Raw genomic sequence first — 16,636 nt, forward strand, 5'->3', positions numbered from 1 at the left:
GCTTGGGAAATAGCGTCCACGTTGAATACCTGTTTGTAAGACGTTGTATTTTTTCTGTCCCAGCGGGGGTTCTTAACCTGGGGGACAAGTAGGGTTGTCTAGGATTTGGGCGGGGGACAGCCATGAAAACCCTGAAGTTGTTTCAAAGTTTGGGGCTGCTGTGCATTTTTCTGGAAGGAGTTCCGTAGCTTTCATGGTGACCAAAGAGTTCCCAGCCTTAGTTTGCTGAAGCAGGGCTGCTCTGCAGTGAAGGCTCGTGGGTTTAGGGACGCAGAACCGTTCGCACTAACACTGAGGCCGGCGAGCCACGAATCCGAACCCCTGGAAGAGTTTGTCTGCTGGGGGTCGCTGGAGCCTGGACTCACTCTCCCTCCTTACAGAAGGTCCCCCCCCCACCTCACAAAAACTTCAGGGGCAGATTTGGTTTCCTTTTAGAGTCAAGTTAGGTTCAAGCAGATTTACTTCTGCATTTCTCTGAGCTTAAATAGAAATAACTCTCTGGTGGGTTTTTTTCCCTGGGTTAGTCATGCAAATGTCCCATGCCTCATTCACACTAGGTTTCAGCCTCCGGCCGCCCTCTGCACAAGCCTGGCCCAGGACCCCTCCCTGCAGGCATGGGAGTCTCTGGGGGAACTTAGGTGCTGACTTCACTGGGCTGGGTTTTCCTCGGCCAATGTGACCAGGAGTTAAAACGTGTTCCTTTTAAGGAAAAAAGAATGCAAGATTTTTGTGCTCGTGTGAAGAAAAAAAAATCACAAAACTACCACAAACCCACTAATAGGCCTAACAACAATAACTAATTTTTTCAGATCAGCTCTCCTATGTGTCCACATAGGAGTATGTGATTATAGCAGTATCATAATTATATATTAAGAACTGTTCTTGGGGCAGCTGGCTGGCCCGGTTGCTGGAGCCTGCAGCTCTTGCTCTTTGGGTTTTGCGTTCGAGCCCCACGTTGGGTATAGAGATTGCTTAAAAATAAAATCTTTTTTTTTTTTAAGATTTTCTTTCTTTCTTTCTTTCTTTCTTTCTTTCTTTCTTTCTTTCTTTCTTTCTTTTCTTAAAGATTTTATTTATTTATTTGACAGAGAGAGAGACAGCCAGCGAGAGAGGGAACACAAGCAGGGGGAGTGGGAGAGGAGGAAGCAGGCTCCCAGCGGAGGAGCCCAATGTGGGGCTCGATCCTGGAACGCCGGGATCACGCCCTGAGCCGAAGGCAGATGCTTAACGACTGAGCCACCCAGGCCCCCTAAGATTTTATTTATTATTTGACAGAGAGAGAGAGAGAGAGCATGCACAAGCAGGGGGAGTGGCAGGCAGAGGGAGAAGGAGAATCAGGCTCCCTGCGTAGGGCTTCATCCCAGCGCTGAGATCATGACTGGAGCCGAAAGCAGATGCCCAACCAACTGAGCCACTTAGAAGCCCCTTAAAAATAAAATCTTAATTAAAAAATAGCTCTTCCTACAATTTACTACTCTTCCTTAGCATACCATGAACATCTTACTGTCTTCACAATTAGTGTTTTTAATGGCTGCATACGTTTCCACTCTTTGGGCTTCATCATCTCCCTTTGTTGTACGAGCTGCCAAACATCTCAGAAGCGGAAAGGTGCAAGAGTGAAGGGAATTATCTGGTGCTCCTCTGGCCTATACAGCTCGCTATTTTGCTGCCCAGGAGGGCAGCAAATCTGGGATCAGAGCTTCAAAGCTTCCCAAACAGCTCCGTAGGGTAGCTGTGTAGGCAGGCTAGAGCCCTCCCTTCTCTCCCTCACCTCCTGTGAACTGTCTGAGGCCAGTCATGTTCTGGAGCAGGACGTGTTGACCCATGGAGGGGGTGCTGGGAAGACCTACCAGTTAGACCAATTAGAGACTCAGCTGGGCTAACCAGCAGGGGTTTCAAACGTGGAGGTTTCTGAAAGGGGTGAGATGATTTGGAACTAGGGTTAGCAGTACCCCAGGAAAGGAAATTGCCTGCAGGGGTTATGCACAGACAAAGTTCCCTGGGCCCTGGGGTCCAGAAGCCACTGGACACACGAAGGGTGTAGCAGTTTTATCCTCCACGACCCTGAGTGTGTGCCTGCGTGCACCCCTTACTCCACGTCCTTTCCCACTTGGGCAGTGGCATCATAAAAAGCATCCCGTTTTGTAGCTGTGGTTGCAGAAATAAGTCGGCATGGGATAAAGCGAACCTTTCACTGTTTGTACTTTGGCGTTATTTGAATTTTTAAGATGAGCAGGAGTTATTTTTGTAATTTAAAAAATTGATGGTGGACGGGGCCCTCGGTAACAAGATCACGGGATTTCAAGGAGATCTTGCACTGGCGTCCTCAGTAGTCTGACTAAACTTTCAGCAAGTTACTCTGATTTTTTAAAAAGGAAAATAGGGATAAAAACACAGACACGCAGATAAGCCAGTGAGTGTCAGGATTGCTGCCCTCTGTCCCCTCACCTCTGCGCTCGGTGGTCCTGCCTTGATTCAGCCCTCAGTCTCTTTCTCCAGGCCCGAGAACTCGAGGAGGGCAAGGCTGTGGTCCCCATCAGATCTCCGGAGCACAGGACAGCTCCCAGCAGAGAGTGGCCAGTCAGTCCACTGACTAATGTTAACGGTGAATGGGCTATGGCGACCCTTTCCTCTTGGTCTCGCTGCCTCTCGTCTTTCGTGTGCTGCTCTTTAATTCAGCAGCAATACGCCCGATGCACCCACAGGCCACGTGGTCCCTGCAGTTGTCCTCCGCCGGCAGTCTGTGAACTTTCCAGGTTCTGTGTTCTCTGAGAACAGTTTTAGAATTTGTATTATAAGTTTGAATAATTTCAAGGGACATAATAATTTCTGGCTCATTGTATATATTGACATAAAACTGTTATAACACCTTTTAGAAAATGTTTCTGATAGAATCTGCATACCAGAGTAGAGGCGCCTGGCTGGCTCAGTTGATAGCCTGTGCGACGCTTGATCTCCGGTCGAGAGTTGGAGCCCGTGCTGGGCGTGGAGCCTACTTCGAAAAAGGAGAGAGAGGTCGCCGGGGTGGCTCAGTCGGTTAAGCGTCTGCCTTCCGCTCAGGTCATGGTCCCAGGGTCCTGGGGCTGAGTCCTGTGTCGGGCGCCCTGCTCAGCGGGGAGTCTTCTTTGCGCTCTGCCCTCTGTCCCTCCCCCCAGCTTGTTCTCCCTCTCTCTCTCTCTTCTTCCCTCAAATAAATAAAATTTTTAAAAAAGAGAGGGAGAGAAAGGAAAAAAAAAAAAAGAGAATCTAAATACCATGGCAGCTCAATGCCCACCATTATCTATTTAAAAAAAAAATAGACAAAGTCTTCTTTAGAGCTGGAATTTTATCTTGTGCCATTTTCTCCTTGAACTCGTAAAGTCCATTGCCCTTCTCCCCACAATATTTTATCTTGATGTAACATAGTCTTATCCTTGAAAGTCTTTTATTGATTACCTTATTATTCTTTTCTGTAATAAGAAAATATATAGGAATTGAAATTTTTTTCTTTTTTTAAATTTTTATTTTTTTTATTATATTATGTTAGTCACCATACAGTACATCCCTGGTTTCTGATGTAAAGTTCGATGATTCATTAGTTGCGTATAACACCCAGTGCACCATGCAATACGTGCCCTCCTTACTACCCATCACCAGTCTATCCCATTCCCCCACCCCCCCCGAAGTCCTCAGTTTGTTTCTCAGAGTCCATAGTCTCCCATGCTTCATTCCCCCTTCTGATTACCCCCCCTTTCTTTATCCCTTTCTTCCCCTACTGATCATTCTAGTTCTTATGTTCCATAGATGAGAGAAATCATATGATAATTGTCTTTCTCTGCTTGACTTATTTCACTTAGCATTATCTCCTCCAGTGCCGTCCATGTTGTAGCAAATGTTGAGAACTCGTTCTTTCTGATAGCTGAGTAATATTCCATTGTATATATGGACCACAACTTGGGAATTGAAATTTTAAAAGTTTCCTGTGATCATTAGGCTTATAGGTACTGCATTTCTTCTGGACTGAAGAGCATTACAATGATTATTAGTACACAATTGGTCAAAGCAATACAAATATATTATAAGTTATAAATAATTATTAAACATCCAAACAAAGTTTTAGTGAAAATCTCTCTCTTGGGCTTGTGTTTTTATTAGTCCATGTATTGGTGGTTAAATATTACCTTGTTTACATAAATAAGTAAATGAGAATGGAAGGAGTTTTGTTATTGCAATCTTTCTTATTTGAGCCCCTTCTGAGTTATATGCCAAAAATCACATAGCAATCTATTTTCAAAAATTACTTCTAATAATCGATTGGCTGGTAATTCAACTTTCAGTTTTGTTGAAAGCAAAGGCATTGGAAACCACCTGACTTTCAAAAGGATTTGTTATCCAGTTAGGTTCATTCATTTTCAATTCCTGGGAAACATACCAAGAAAGGCTTTACTCAGACTTAACAAATTAATGTTACTTGTATCTTTTATTCTTTCATATAGAGGCATTTTCTTTAACCCCATATACTCAGAAAGAATTGGGAACATAAAAGTATTAATTTTAATATGCCTTGCCAAAATAATTTTTTTAAATTTTTTAAAAAAGATTTTATTTATTTATGTGACAGAGAGAGAGACAGCCAGCGAGAGAGGGAACACAAGCAGGGGGAGTGGGAGAGGAAGAAGCAGGCTCCCAGTGGAGGAGCCGGATGTGGGACTCGATCCAAGAACTCTGGGATCACGCCCTGAGCCAAAGGCAGACGCTTAACGACTGCGCTACCCAGGCGCCCCAATTGCCAAAATAATTTTTAAAAATAAAATGCTTTTCTCTTATTATAGGTTTTACTTATAATTTGTCAAAACCTTGGAGCTGCATATGTGACTCATTCGATTTAAGAGAAATGTCTACCATTAAGAATAATCGGCAAAACCAGTATATTATCAAATCAATCAGCCAACCAGGCTTTATTTTTCAATTTCGATAAACATGTTGTGTTTCTGTCAAACATACCTCACCTGAATTCCAGTTCTAAATTGACTGGCTGGAGAAGGCAAGAGAGCCTGGCCCCGAGCCTGTGCCTGGATGATAAATGACGTTGCCACTCCCAGTGTTTCCGACCGGACTTCCTTTGCTCTGCTCTCACAGGATCCTGTCTCTGAAGCAACGCCTTTTTTCACAGCACTGTGAGGCGGAAAGAAATAATAAAGCCTGTTATTATCCCTTGGACCCATTTGACCGTGAATCTAAATTGGAATATTTCAACATGTGCCAAGTTACCTCGTTTCCAACGTGGTGCTTCCCACTTCACAGAAACGTGTGTAGGACAGGGCAAGACCCAAAGCCTACTGTGGGCTTCCTGTTTAAACAGATGAATTTTTTATATCCTGGGTCAATTTACAATACAAGATTTAGGATGGGGAAGAGATAAACCTCTCTTTCATCAAGAGAAGGGGGATTGTGAACAGGGTACAGGGAAAGGACAAGAGGCAAAATGGTACAGCGGGAAGGTCATCTCTCAGCAAAAGTACATCTGGAAGTCAAAGATCCCCCCCTGAACAGGTGCTCCCAAACACTCCATGCCCGCATCCCCCTGGGAACCCCAGCTTAAAGACCACTATCTTAAAGCGCTCTTGTGATCACCGGCTTGCTGGCTGGAAGATGGAGGGGGCAATGTGACAGGGAATGCGGCCAGTTTGAAGAGGCTGGTAAAGGTTCCTGGCTCACAGCCAGCCAGGAATTGGGCACCTGAGCCCTACGACTACAAGGAACTGAATTCTGTCAACAACCTGAGTGAACTTGGAAGTTTTACCCCCAGAATCTCTAGAGATGAATGCAGTCCCACAGTTCATTTCATCGCCTTTCTGAAACTCTGACCCGAGGACCCAGTTGAACCATGCTGAACCTGGACTTCTGACCTACAGAACAAGGAGATAATCCCTGGGTGTTGCTCTCAGCCACCTCATTTGTGGTAATTTGCCATGGCAGCAATAGAACACGGACCCACTATGCCATGATTATTTGACCTTATTATATTCTAAGACATTGATGCCGCCACACTATCATTACGGATCAGCGCCCTCATGCCTTTACTTCCTTTCTTTCCCAATTTAGACTCTCTAGCTGCCATTGTAATGCTTCCCTTTTGAGGATCCTTCGCTCTCTCGTTCTTCCATCCCTTCATTGCAGTGCTGATCAGCCTTGACTGGGCACAGCAGCAGAATCATCTGAAGGGCTTGTTGAAGCACAGATTGCTGGGCCCTCTTGCAGAGGGTGAGGCCTGAGAATTCGCATTTTTCTTACCAGCTTTCAGTGAGTCTGCTGTTGCCTGTCTGGAGACTATACACTGAGAATCACCGCTTTGCTACAAACCTCCTGACTGAACTCAACTCTGTCTTCTCTGTACCTGCAGCCCAGGAGCTGGGTGCTGCTCCAGAGAGACTACCGAGTGGGGTGACTGCTTTTGTGGAAATTCCTGATTATTGACCCAGTTGAGCCCTCGGTAACTGCCTGGCTGTCCCTTCACATTTCCCTAGGATGGTCTCTGTCTCCACACTCTTCTGTCTCTTCTCAAACCTCCAGTCTCCCGCCCACCCCTTAGTTTCAGCGGGTAACCTCACCTCCCACACTTCCGAGAGGGACTAGAAGCCAGAAGGGAACTCCCTCATCTTGCCGTGAAGGAGGCTCTGAGGGCTGGAGGTGGCTCTTCCCTCCTGTTCAAGGGAAGGATAGATCTCCGCCCATCGGACTCAGCCTCTTCTCCCAGGCTCTGCGCCCGGTTGTCTTCGCCCGGCCAAGAAGTCTGCTTCTTTAATTTCTCCTTTTCCTTCGCTATGAATGCATGTGCCGATCTGGATTCTTCCTTGTAACCCTATTTGTAACCCCCCCTGACCACATAGGCTTTTCCGGCCGCCATGCCATTTTCCCTGCTCCCGTTCACAGCCAAATTCTTGAAAAAGGCGACGATGGTGTTTCTACCTCCTCTGCTTTCCATTCACTCTTTTAAAAGATGTGGGATGTGTATTTATTTCCGGGATAAATATTACATTGGGTGCTTGATATTTGTTGAGCATTATTCTGCAGTTCCCGCTTTCATGGAGTTCATGGACAGACCACTAAATACGCATTTGCAGCTGGTGATGAGTGCTATTCAGAAAACAGAGGGATGTGATGGTGTTCATGACCCAGGAGGACATGCAAGAAATACATATGGAGGGGCGCCTGGGAGGCACAGCAGTTAAGCCTCTGCCTTCGGCTCAGGGCGTGATCCCGGCGTTATGGGATCGAGCCCCACATCAGGCTCCTCTGCTATGAGCCTGCTTCTTCCTCTCCCATTCCCCCTGCTTGTGTTCCCTCTCTCACTGGCTCTCTCTCTCTGTGTCGAATAAATAAATAAAATCCTTAAAAAAGAAAAAAAGAAATACATATGGAGTGCCCACAACACACCAGGGGCTCTAGGTGCTGAGAATGCCTCAGTGAAGAAAGCGAAGATTCCTGCCCACACATTAACATTCCAGTGGGAGAATATAGAAGATAAGCAATGATAACAAAAGGTAAAAAAATAAATGTTAGTGACAAGAGATACAGAGAAAAATAAAGCAGAGAGAGATGCAGGGGTACAGTAATTTTCAATAAGGTGGTCAGATAAGGCCTCACTGAGAAGGTGTATTTGGGTAAAGACCTGAGGGAAAAGGACTTTGGATCGCTAACTGGTGGAAGAACATTCCATGCAGAGAAAACAGCAGGAGCAAAGGCCTCAGGGCAAGGGCATGCGTAGCTGGTTGGAGTAACTCAGAAAATGCAAGGAATGAGCAGGTGAGCAGAGGGATAGGTGAGCAAGGGGAGGAGATGAACGCAGAGTCACCAAGGGGCCAGCGGTGCAGAGCAGACCTTGGCAAATTTTTTTCTGTAAAATGCCAGATAGTAAATATTCTAAGCTTTGCAGGCCACATATGGTCTCTGTCATGCATTCTTCCTCTCATTTTTTATTTTATTTTTTTAACAGCCTGTTAAAAAATAACTCTGGCAGTACAAAGATTTGGCAAACTGGCCATAGTTTGCCAGCTCTTGGGGCCTTGTAGGCTGTTGTAAAGATTTTGGTTTTACTCTTCTTAATGTGAAGAAATGTGAAGGGACAGCCAGGCAGTTACCGAGGGCTCAACTGGGTCAATAATCATTTACTCTATGATTTACTCTTCTATAGACGAGAAGCATTGGAGTATTCTGAGCAGAGAAGTGATATGATCTCTTAGATTTTAAAAGAATCAATCCAGCTATTGTAGAGAGAATACACTGAAAGGGGAGGTGGGGGGAGACGGTGAAGGAGAAAGCAGGGACAGTAGAGTTTTTGTTATATTTTGTGGCAAAATAAACTCTCCTATAACTTAGAGGCTTAAACAAACTCTTATCATTACTGTTCTGTGGGTTAGGAATTTGGACCAAGCACATCCCGGGCCAGCAATTCCTGCCGGGCCTGGAATGTCCACTGTGGCTTCCTCACGTGTGTTCACAAATAGTTGGGAGCTGGCTGCAACAGCAACATGGGGGTCAAATGTCTGGCTGCTTTGCTGTTGATTGGACTCCTCAGTTCACCTCTGGGTGGTCTCATACGCTCTCCCTCTTCATGTGGCCTCTCCAATAGGGTAGCCAGACTTCTTACATGGCCGCTCAGGGCTACCGGGCCTTCTTGGGTTTTTGTATTGTTTCGTTTTTTAAAAAATGTTATTTATTTGAGAGAGAGCAAGAGAGAGAGCACGAGCAAGGGGGAGGGGCAGAGGGAGACAGAGAGAGAATGTCAAGCAGACTGTGCTGAGCATGGGGCTCAGCACAAGGCTTGATCTCAGACCCCAAGATCATGACCTGAGCTGAAACCAAGAGTTGGACGCTTAACTGACTGAACCACCCAGGCGCCCCAGGGCTACGCGGCCTTCTTAAGTCTTGAGCTCATCGCTGGTAAGCAGCAATTCTGCCACATTCTCTTATGTAAAGCAGGGTACAGGGACAGTGTTGATTTGAGGGAATGGGCCCCTCAAGAACATGAATACAGGACCTATTTAAAAAAAAAAAAGAAAAAAGAAAAAAGGGGTGCCTGGTTGGCTCAGTCGGTAGAGCATGCGACTCTTGCTTTCGGGTCATCAATTCAAGTCCCACATTGGACACGGAACCTACTCAAAGAAGAAGAAAAAGAAAAAAGAATATGAATGCAGGAGCTGTAGTTTCTTGGGGACAACAGTGACATTGAGTTGAAGGCTAATAATTGAGGCCAAACCTGATGCCAGTGTGGCCCAAGGTGTTAGCAATGGAGATGGTGAGAATTCACTGGTTTCTGGGTGTGTTCTGAAGGCAGGGTTGAGGGGATTTCCTGATGGTGTTGAATGTGGTTATGGCACGGGGCAGAGTCAAGGCTAACTCTGAGGTTTTCAGATTGAGCACATGGAAGAATGCCATTTACTGAGAAGCGGAAGACTGAGGGAGAGGCAGGTTAAGGGGAATATCAGGAGTTTGGATCTGAAATTTGAAGTTTGAGGTTTCTATTGGACATACCCGTGGAGGTATCAAGGAGCAGCTGCCTATGCAGGTTTGGAGAGGTCTGGTGTGGATATATAATTTGCTAGTTGTCATTACAGATGGTATTTAAAGCCATGAGACAGGACGTTATCACCAAGGCAGCTTGGGAATGAGAAAGGGAAATCCCCAGGGGGCAGAAATCAAAGGGGAGCAAAGCTAGTATGGTGAGCAGAATCCGAAGCTGGGACGAAATAGGTCTTAGGCACTGAGGATGGGATTTTAATGTTGGCATGGCAACAGGAGATGAGGCCTTCACCCTTAAAACCTTGGGGCTGGAATGAAGGCCTCATCATCAAGTATGAAGCAGTCCATTAAAGTCTAGCAGAGTGAATGAAAATTGGTACTCTGTGGAGAAATTCCAGAATGTGTGGGCAAGGAGACATTCCTAAAACCTTCTACAAAGGAAGAACAGTTTTCCACCAATGCTCAAGAATCAGGATGTATCTGAATTCTCAGTTTTCTCATGGAAAACTATAAGACAGTGGGAAAATGCTTTCAAAATACCAAGGAAAAAATAATGTCCAACGTAGAATTCTAACCCTACCAAGCTATCAAGCGAGGGTAGGAAAAAAATATTTTCAGACGTGCAAAGTCTCAAAAAATGTTCCTACCAGGGCACTGTTGGGACACAACAGGAGAATTTGCTCCACTAACAGAAGGGGGACAAACCAAGAGAGAAGAATAATAGGAACCAGGAGACCAGGTCTTTATCACAAGACACAGGTGAAGGAAATCGCCAAAATGATGCTGAATAGAAAATCTAAGGTAGCAATGATGCCCTAGGCTTTGAGAAGAGCCAGTTCATTCTGGAGTGAGTCAGAAGGTTCCAGGGACATCTCTTCATGTAGATGGAACAAACAGAGTGCCTAATGGGAATAAATAACCTGGAGAGCAGAATCGCAGAGCTGATGAAATATTAGATGGCACATTAGGCCAAACTAATGCAAATTAAAGTCTAGACTTTTTTTAAACAGAAAACAAAGCTAAGAATAAAAGTTGATGATTGATTGTAATACACATTATAATTTTGGAGATATGAACATATGAACAGATGTATGTGTTAGAATCAAAACCCAGTATTATGTTTAGTAAGGGCCTGTGAGTAGCAAACATTTCTTAGTTTTTTATATGCTGAGATTCCCCCTCCCCCAACACTCGTGAATAATAATTTGGCTGAGTGTAAATTTCTTTCATCCCTAGGACTTTTTCTTCAATTCTGGGAAATAAACTCAGTAATTTTCTCTTCAAATATTGCTTTTTCTATCATTCCTCTCAATTCTCTTGCTCTGGAACTCCTATTTTATATATAGATACATATAATTATATATATATATATATTTAAAACTTCTCATGTATTTTTCATATTTTTAATTACTGTTTCCTTTTCTTTAATCTCATTCTGTGTTCTGAGTGAATTCCTCTGTTCCCTGTTCCAATTTTCTTTCTTTCTTTTTTTTATTTTAAAGATGTTATTTATTTATTTGACAGAAAGAGAGGCAGTGAGAGAGAGAACACAAGCAGGGGGAGTGGGAAAGGAAGAAGCAGGCTTCCCGCTGAGCAGGGAGCCCGATGTGGGGCTCGATCCCAGAACGCTGGGATCATGACCCGAGCTGAAGGCAGACACTCAACGACTGAGCCACACAGATGTCTCCCCCGCTTCCAATTTTCTAACATACTCTTTTTTTTTTAAGATTTTATTTATTCATTTGACAGAGAGAGAGAGAGACAGCCAGTGAGAGAGGGACCACAAGCAGGGGGAGTGGGAGAGGAAGAAGCAGGCTTCCAGCAGAGGAGCCTGATGTGGGGCTCCATCCCAGGACCCTGGGATCACGCCCTGAGCCGAAGGCAGAAGCTTAACGACTGCGCCACCCAGGCGCCCCTCTAACATACTCTTTGAGAGTAGCCTACTCTAGAATTTCACCCATTTATGTCCCCTTAGATTTCAGCTAGGGTATTTTTCTTTTCTTTTTAAAAATAATCTCTACCCTTAACGTGGGGCTTGAACTCAAGACCCCGAGATCAAGATTTGCACGCTCTACTGACTGAGCCCAGCCAGGTGCCTCTAGGGTATTTTTCATTTCAAGGATTTCTAATTGGTTCTGGTTCATGTTGTTTCATTTCAGCTTATTTTTCTTCACACTTTCCTTTTGAAATGGAAGGTATACATTCATCTCTGAACATGTTCAACAAACTATTTTAAAGTCTTGTTATACTCTTTTTACAAATTTCCAGAGGAAATTTGAGAAAATTTCTGATCTGATTGTTAATTTTAAAGGCTAGCTTTCCCACCAGGAGGTCTTCCATATGTTTTGGAATTATGGTTCATAAGCTTTTGAGTGAAGAAGTATTTGTTTTTGCTTGATTTCTCTCTCTCTCTTACTTTCCCCTCATCCCTTCCCAGGATGCCTCCGCCTGGCCCTCTGCCATGTCAACCTAGAGCCGGGGTCTCTGTTCATGGTTCTGCACCCCTGGATACTAGGGATATGGTGGATCTAGTCATGGGGCCAGCAGATGACTGGACAATTTTTCTTCGTTCCTCACCTCCCCAGGCTCTAATGAAGACAGAGCCCACAGACTGACAGCTATTTTCTTCAGCTTTTTTTTTTTTTTAATAATTTGTGGAGCCCGAATCAGCCTCTGGTGTAGAGCTGTGAGCATCAGTCTCCCACACTGAGGGGAGCACTTTATTCCCACAGGAGCTGAACTCTTGCCCAGCTGCTGCTATCCAACTTCTAGACTTAGAGCACCTAAGCCTGAGGCTTCACCCCACTCATTGTACGATGTTTCTATTCCATTTTTGGCTCATAGGGGTATGTAAGAGTTCAGCTATGTCTTTTATTTATTTATTTTTTAAAATATTTTATTTATTTATGTGACAGAGACAGCCAGCGAGAGAGGGAACACAAGCAGGGGGAGTGGGAGAGGAAGAAGCAGGCTCATAGCGGAGGAGCCCGATGTGGGGCTCGATCCCATAACGTGGGGATCACGCCCTGAGCCAAAGGCAGATGCTTAACGACTGCGCTACCCAGGCGCCCCCAGCTATGCCTTTTTAAAAAAATCATTTTTATTTTTAATTTTTTTTCATTTTTAACATTTTAAATGTCATGGCCATGTGTTTGAAGCAAAGGGGTTTTCAGAGATATAAATTTACTTCCTTGTGTTGACTTCAACCTCCTCACACCTGCTTTCTGTTCTCCAACCCCCTACTGAAACCATGAAGTCAGATTCACTTGTGATTTCTAGGTTACCAAATCCAATGGACATTTCTCTGTCCTAATTGTTCTTGACTATTTGGCACCTTTTGACATAACTAACCACCTGTTTTTTTTAATTGTGATGTAATTGACGTATAACTTCATATTTTTTAGACGTACAACATAATGATTTGATATATGTATATACTGCAAAATGATTACCACAAAAGGGTTAGTTAACACCCATCACCACACATATTTACAATATTTTTCTTGTGAAGAGAACTTTTTTTTAAAAAGATTTTATTTATTTATTTATTTATTTATTTGTCAGAGACAACAAGCACAAGCAGGGGGAGTGGCAGGCAGAGGGAGACGCAGGCCCTCCACCGAGCAGGGAGCCTGATGCAGGACTTACTCCCGGGACCCTGGGATCATGACCCCAGCCAAAGGCAGATGCTTAACCGACTGAGCCCCCCAGGCGTCCCATGTGATGAGAACTTTTAAAATCTATTCTCTTAGTAATTTTTAAATATACGATGCAGTACTGATAACTAGTCACCATGCTGCATGTTATATCCCCATGACTTATCTTATTACTGGAAGTTTGTGCATTGACTACCTTCACCCACTTTGCCCACTCCTCCAACCCCAGCTCTGGTAGCCACCACTTTGTTCTCTGTATCTAGGAGTTTGAGTTATTTTCTTTTTAGACACCACATATAAGTAAGTGATATCATACAGTATTTGTCTTTCTCTGACTTATCTCACTTAGCATAATATCCTTCAGATCCATCCACGTTGTCACAAAAGGCAGGACTTCCTTTTTTATGGCTGAATAATATTCCAGTGTGTGTGTGTGTGTGTGTGTGTGTGTGTATCACATTTTCTCATCTATTTATCACTGATGGACATTTAGGTTGTTTTCATGTTTTGGTTATTGTAAATAATGCTGCATTACTGCCTGGCTCTTCAGACTCTCTGCACGATTACCTGGCACTCTCCTGATTCTCATTCTTGTCCTTGGCAGCTCAACAGATTAGCAGTTTCAGGATGTCTCTTTGTCTTCTGGCATTTATTGCTGCTGATGGGTAGGTTGCCACAGTTCGTTAGTCTTTTGTATGTACTCTGTCTTTTTTCATAGGTTGCTTTTAAGATTCTTGTTCCTTGTAATTGATGTTCTCCAATTTTATGATGATATCTAGGTATGAATTTGCTTGTATTTTGCTCACTATCTTGTGAGTACACCTGACAGATAAGGCACAGGACCTGATGTACCCGTGAGTTCAGGTCCCATGCTGGTGCAAAAACAGGCTTGGGGGCCCAATTTATCACAGATGACTGTTTTTCTCCCTGTGACCCAGGTGAATGGCAAGCTCTCTTGCTCCTTCCCCTGGTGGGTTAACAGGGTTTTTCTATCCTCCTCTGGGGAGCAGGTGGGACCTTAGTTACAAGTCCAGGTCTCGCCAGGGGACAAGACTCATCTTCTGATGCCACATCAACGTTAGAATCTCATCCTTGATCTCTGAGGCCATCCTGCCCCGGCTTCAGCTTCTGCTCACTATGCTAGCTTTGGCTTTGATTTCTGGCTCCTGAGAACTTCCCTTTCTTACTTTCAGTCTCAAAGAGGTGAGTCTTGCTTCAGTTCTATCATCTTGCTCTGGTTTCAAGATACCATTTTGGAACTCAAAGCCGAGAAGTTGACTCTTTCTCCTCACTGGGTTCTTTTGAATCTTCTTTCCTGGACCTCATCTCCGAGATCTTGTACAATCAAGCTTAGCCAAAATTAAGTCCGCTCACTTGAAGCCAATGCTTCAATACAGTGGAGTTTGGAAATTTCTGACCTTCAGGATAAATTTCAAGTTCCCCAAACATTCTGATCATAATTAAGCTTTCTGTGAACCTCTCTTAACTGAAGTACCTGGTATTGTCCAGCTACGCCTGAGTTTCTCACGTCCGTGACCTTGAGCGTGATGCTCCCTTTACCCGTAGTACTTTGCCATCAGCTTAGGCGGAATCCAACCTGCCTTTCACAGTCCAGCTCAACTGGTGCTCCTAGGAAGCCTGGCTACGCTCTCCAGCCTAGTTATCTGTGCTTCCTCAGGATTTCTGTGACTGAGGGAAGCAGCTGTGGCGTGAAGGACTGAACCTACAAATCGATATCAGGACTCGTGGGTTTGGGACGGGGCTCTGCTACTTCTTAGCTGTCCCTTTTTCACCTCTGTGACCTTCAATGTTGCTTTTATAACACAGATATGGAAATATTTATCTCATAGAGTTAGAGCCTTTTTCATGACTCTTTTTGTTTCGAATGACAGAAAACCCAACCCAAATTGGCTTCTGACAAAAGGGCACTTACTGGTTTACGTAGGTGAAAAGTCAAGGGGCAGAGATGGCTTTAGGCATCGGTGAATGCAGAGCACAAGTGATATCATCAGGACTCTCAGCTCTGTGCTTTACTGCCGCCTTCAGGCTCAGGTTCAAAGAGTGACAAGATGGCTGGCAGCAGTCCCAGACCCTGAGTCCGTCTGCTTCAACTCCAGCAGACAAGCTTGAGAACTCTTGCAGAAGTCCCAACTAAATTCTCGTTGCTCTAACTGTGGGTCATGTTCCCTTCCCTGAGGTGGTTCCTATGGCCAGGAGAATTGGCTGCTTGGATCAGCTGGGGCCCAGGAGACTTGTCCTACCTCAGATGCTGGGGTGTAGTCCTGGCAGCAGCACACGGGAGGGGAGTGGGTAGGTGGAGGTTCTCCAGTGAGAAGTTACGGTACATTGATCAGAATGGTGAGAGGATGCTGGACGGGAATCAGCACGGATGTCCACCACGGTTGTGCTGAAGAGCAAATGAGACAATATAAGGAAACTGACTGTAGAAAGTCCCATTCAAATAGAAATGGTGAGCATCATGTGGTTCTCTCGTGGCACTTAGCATTTTTTCCCCTTCTATCTACAGTCATCTAATTCATGCTTTATCTCCCCTGTACCCCTAAGCAGCTGGAGGGCAGGATCTGTGCTCTTGTCATCTCTGGAGCATTCCCTGCTCCTAACTCTGCACCTAGAAAAATCGGTGGGACCCAATAAATGATTGTGGGATAACTGAATGAACCTAAAATCCAAAGCATTCCCCAGAATTCTGTTAATCGCTAGGCCAAACTCTCAGAAGGCTTTGGAGAGCTTTAACCTTCTGCTGGCGTCATAGATAAGTCAGCTCTGGCTTTTTTCATACTGAGTGGAGGGTGGGGTGAGATAAATAATTTGAGGCAGATGTGCCCTTGCATTGATTTATGGACTTCGCCAAGCTACGATCAGTCAGAAAAAAGAACAGACCTGGTTTCTTTTTTAAATTTCTGCTTTAGTTTTCTCTCTCTGTCCTTATTATAGAGGAATGTGCTTCAAGAAAGCACAAACTGAATGAAAAAACTTCCCAAAGGCACTGACCAGCAGGACAGATTTGGGCCTGCCTTCTGATCCTTGAGGCCTGAGCTTCCAGGAAGTTTTGAGTTGAACAGAGGGAACCGGGTGTCAGTTCTAGTCGAAGAGCTGGAAACTCAACCCAGTGAGTCGTTCTCCTGTGTCTCTGTGGTTGTGCTCATTTTTTTAGATTTCCTATTCGAGCACAGAGTCTGGAGCTCCTAAGGCCAACTGGAGTTTGGGAAAACAAGCTCTTAAGAGGTACGCACTTCCAGTTATAAGATAAATAAGTCATGGAGATGAAAAGTACAGCATAGGGAAATACGGTCAATAAGGTGGTAATAACGTTGTTTGGTGACAGATGGTGACTGCACTTGTGGGGAGCACTGAGTAATGTGTAGAATTGTCCAATCATTATGCTGTATACCTGAAACTACAATATCACTCTATGTTAATTATGCTTCCATAAAACAAAAGAGGGACCCAGATTACTC

The sequence above is a fragment of the Ursus maritimus genome, unplaced genomic scaffold (assembly GCF_017311325.1).
Source record: "Ursus maritimus isolate PB19 unplaced genomic scaffold, ASM1731132v1 scaffold_16, whole genome shotgun sequence".
Taxonomy (NCBI): domain Eukaryota; kingdom Metazoa; phylum Chordata; class Mammalia; order Carnivora; family Ursidae; genus Ursus; species Ursus maritimus.